Source organism: Astatotilapia calliptera, chromosome 13, assembly GCF_964374335.1.
Source record: "Astatotilapia calliptera chromosome 13, fAstCal68.1, whole genome shotgun sequence".
Lineage (NCBI taxonomy): Eukaryota > Metazoa > Chordata > Actinopteri > Cichliformes > Cichlidae > Astatotilapia > Astatotilapia calliptera.
In genome coordinates, this window is record NC_137434.1 from 16,365,220 (window position 1) to 16,369,663 (window position 4,444).

Consider the following 4,444-nt stretch of genomic DNA (forward strand, 5'->3'; position numbering starts at 1 on the left):
CAGAGCATGAACCCGAGCAAGTCACAAAAACTAACAGACCACGCACAAGACAAAGTTCAGCTTTGGAAGTTGACTCCGACCAAACACTTGAGGAGGAGGAAGATGAGTTTTATTACCCTGAACCTCCACAAGTGAAAGACAGACATTTCTACCAAGTATGCGCCATGCCGCCAACACAAGGATTCAAACAAAACAAATATCCTGTAAATGATGACGAACAACCTAACACATTACCGGACATGACAGACTTACCTGAAAAGGAAACTGAGAACGAAACTGAAACATACTTACCTGAAGGCGAAATTGGAAGTTCAACTGACACCAACTTACCTCAAATGGACCGTGAAACAGACCTACCTCAGACAGAATGTGAAAGTGAAACAAACGTATCACCAAGTGAAAGTGACACAAGCCTACAAAATAACACACCAAGTGAGTCTGAAACAGACACTCGAAAAGACAAAAATGTTTTGTCGACCAGTTTGTCAGATTCACCGTTGTCAGAGAACTCAACTCATCAACTTTCACCTGAAAGACAAGTTGAAAACGATGATGAACCTGAAACCTTGCAAACAGAAACACAGATCAGAAGATCTGAAAGAATTCGCCAACCATCCCAAAGACTCACTTATCCTCAGCTAGGTAACCCACTAGTAACAGTGGTTAAATCACTCTTTCAAGGATTGAACAAAGCTTTCATCGACTCCCTTGCTCATGATGTTACCTATTCCCCCAGAGCCATGCACGGGGACGTGCATGAGATTTAAGAGGGGAGGATGTAACCCAGTGAGTTTACACGACTCAGTAATGCACTACAACATGTTATTGTTAATTGGGATTTATCATTACTCTGTTAATCACTGAGTTGATCAAAAATAAATCAATAATAAAAGATAAATACTATAAATATAAGAATAAAACCCAAAGAGTATATTTAACACCCCTACTGGTTAGGAAGGAACAAGCCCCGCCTTCCCCTGCTCTGTACCGTCACGTGCTCAGACACAGAGAGAGACAGAGGTGCACGAGACCATCACTGATTTTCACCGCCAAGCTTTTCGCTGGAAAATAACTATTAACTTGATAAATTGAGCAAATATCCATACCGGAGATCTGCATGGACCTTGGAGAAACGGACCTGATTTATTGTGAACATTTCGGACCTTGAAACCATCGCGGTGAGTCAGAAGCTGTTAAGCTAACCTTGAAGCTAAAAAGCTAACAAGAAGTTAACAGGGAATATAATGGCCCAATTTCAATGTTGTAGATCTGCGCGGGAGCGGATGAAGTGGACAAGATCCTCTCTGAGAGTTGAACAAGATCCTCTCTGAGAGTTGAACATTAGAAGTGTGCTGGTGAGTTAAACTGGGACTGGGCGAATCAGGCTAATTGAAAAGCTAACTAGCCTAATGCTCATAGCTGTAGCTGACCACGTTTTCACTGTGGGAGAACACACGGGGTTTCTCACTGAGTTCAGCCATTTTGAGCACTCAGCTTGTGTGCTGATGATGTTCTAGTATTACTTGTTGAATATTAAATGCACTAAAATTAGATGATGGAATAAGTTAATGTTGATCTTAAAGGTCATGAATCTATTTTATTTTGTTACATTTGATGCTCGAGCGGCACTGGATAGATGTCCGTGTGTATTCTTACTGTGCTGATACGTTACCACATACTGTAAAACTACAGCCTGTGGGTTTTTGTATATTCTTTTGGTAATTTTATTCTGTACATTGAGTGTAAATAATATATTGCTTCATTGCTATGCAGTGTAAAGCAATGCTCCTGTAATTCAGTTAAAGGGCAATACTGTAAAAAATAATCTACCATAGTTTATGGTTTATTTCTGATTTCTGATAGAAATGTGCACCTTGACGATAGAATAAGCTGATTGTGATTTAAAGATTGCATTCATGATTAAGATGCACTGTATAGACTATAGTTAGAAATTAGAATTAATGTTTTGTGCTTGTTTTGTTATAGCACTTACATTATTTACATATGGCCATGTATATCATTAGAGTGTGAACTGAATTAGTAATAGTCCTGTTGTTTACAGGCTAGGTTTTTTTTATGGGATCGTGAGACCTGGATCTCTTCCTGACGAGGAAGATGGCGAGCCTTTCCCTTTGAACCGAACCGAACCACAGCCATTCTGAGTTGGCCCAGAAGGGCAGGTTGCTCTTCTCTCACGAACAATTGCAACAGTGCGGTAGGACGAAATCGCACCAATCACAAACTTTTGACCTGTTGGATTTGACTTGACTGAACACTGACTATTAAGCCGGCAAGACTGACATATCTGAGCTCAGATAGGATTCTGACTGTTATTATTATTGCTGTCACTGTATTTTATTTTATGTTTTCATTCCTGTTCATAAAATGCTGTTAAATTGTTGCTAAATAGTTTAATACAATTCATAGCAACTTTACCTGTGGCTCCAGTCATTCTTCTCCACGCAACTCCCTTTATCCCTCCTGCGAATCTAGCTATTGGCCCATTCTCTCCATCTTACTTTAATTTCCCCTACCCTATCCTGTACTTGGCTACACCACCAAAATAATCACGGTTATTTAGTGATTGATATGATTTTATAATAAGATAAGATGAGATAAGCTTTATTAGTCCCAGAGATGGGAAATTTACAAAGCAAAGTAGACAGGATATATTTTATATCATCGCAATAGATATTTCAAATTCAGGTATCTGTTTCACTTTGACACTATAGATGTGTTTCTCTAAAATAAGTGTTGTAAAACAAAAAAAAAAAACATTCTCCCTGTTCTCTGAAGCATTAATTAAGTATTAACCACCAATTTATTAATGCCAAATAGGCTAGTTAGACAGTTTAAATATGGCTGTAGTTCAGAATTTGGTATAGACATATCTTGAGGGAATTCTAGGCCCTGCTCAATTTTGATCTGGAGCACACTGTAAGGGCATGAAACAGGAACATAGTCTAAGGGTTAAAGCAAAGTAAGTGCATTTTTCCATTAACCGAATGTATTTATTCCATCTCAGGAGATTTCCTTGAGCCAGCATTTATTTATTTACTCAGTATTAATATAACTGCAATCTGTAAAGAGAAAGAGATCCAAAATATTTGGAATTTTACTTTTGAAAAACCACCACATTGTTACTGAGCTTTAATGAAGTGAGTCTCTTGAATAAATGCATAATGAAAACACCTGTGTGCTTCCTTTAATCTGCAGCTGTGCATTAATATTGTAGCACCCTAAGAGCGCTTGTCGGGGTAGATCATTTGTTTGTAGTAGCAAAGCTTGTTAACATTAGTTAAAATGCGATGCATGATCTTTAGATAAGGAAAGCTGTGACACCATGAGTGCAGTGGATTACTTGGTTGATGACAATCCCTTGTCAGTACAGATAACCCATGACACAGGTTATTTGTGGTCAAAATGATTCTTTAGTCTTAGTTTTCCCCCCCAAAAAATTGTATTACTGTAAGCTTGTCACGGCTGGCGGAGGGAGCCGTGTGGTGTGGAGGAGGAGGACCCAAGATGCAGCAAACTGATGATACGAGTGATGTTTTATTTACAAAGGTGGTGGTGACAAAAACAGGCAACGAGGTATGAGTACTTTACAAACGTAAACCTAAACTGGGAGAAACTAAATAGCAAACCTGAGACCGTACAAAGGGGGTGCGGGGCAGAGGGACGCAGAGACAGGACACCATGGAACGCAGATGAATGCAGAGATACGCAGAAATACACGGATGAGTGCAGACGAGCCGACGAGGAGCACAGGCAGACACCAACTATAAATACACACACCAGGTAATGAGGAAATGGCACACAGGAGGGGACACAGCTGGAACTTAATGGGCATAACGAGACAGACCTACAAAGTAAAACAGGAAATCTAGAACCCGAACCGGACACAAGGGGGGAGGACACAGAATAACTAGAACAGAGGGAAATAGTCACAAAACACAAAACGCTGGGTCAACGACCCAGGACCATGACAGTACCCCCCCTCCAAGGGCTGGCACCAGACAGCCCAAAACAAAAACAGACGACCAACCCAGGGCGGGCGGCGGGGGCCCAGGACGGAGGGACCAACACCGAACAAAACAAGCTCCAGCGGACCGAGGGAATTGTCCAAAACAAAAACACACATGCTGGAGTACTAGGACAAAACACAGTTCAGGAGGCCGGCCCAGAGGCTCACAGCTCAGAAGTCCAGGACAGTTTATCTTCTGAGGCCGGCCACGTCGGCGACGCAGATCCATAAGCCGACCGAGCGGAAGGCAGCGGTGGCGGAGTGGAGGCAGTTCAGGGGGCCGCCCGTGCACACGGCAGCGGCGGCAACAGGGAAACCGTTCAGGCGGCCGACCGTGCGGACAGCAACGGCGGCGATAACAGAAGTCTGGAGGCCGACCGTGCGGAAGGCAGCGGCGGCGTCTAGGAGGTCGTCCAT

At 42.2% G+C, this 4,444-nt stretch overlaps 1 long non-coding RNA gene across 1 annotated transcript; it reads left to right on the top strand.

Annotated features, from left to right (window-relative positions):
- The first annotated feature begins 989 nt into the window (after positions 1-989).
- On the top strand, positions 990-2,435 carry LOC145419701 (uncharacterized). Its single transcript, XR_013901025.1, has 3 exons — positions 990-1,178; positions 1,268-1,355; positions 2,063-2,435. It is a non-coding gene; the product is annotated as an uncharacterized LOC145419701 (long non-coding RNA).
- Positions 2,436-4,444: the final 2,009 nt, after the last annotated feature.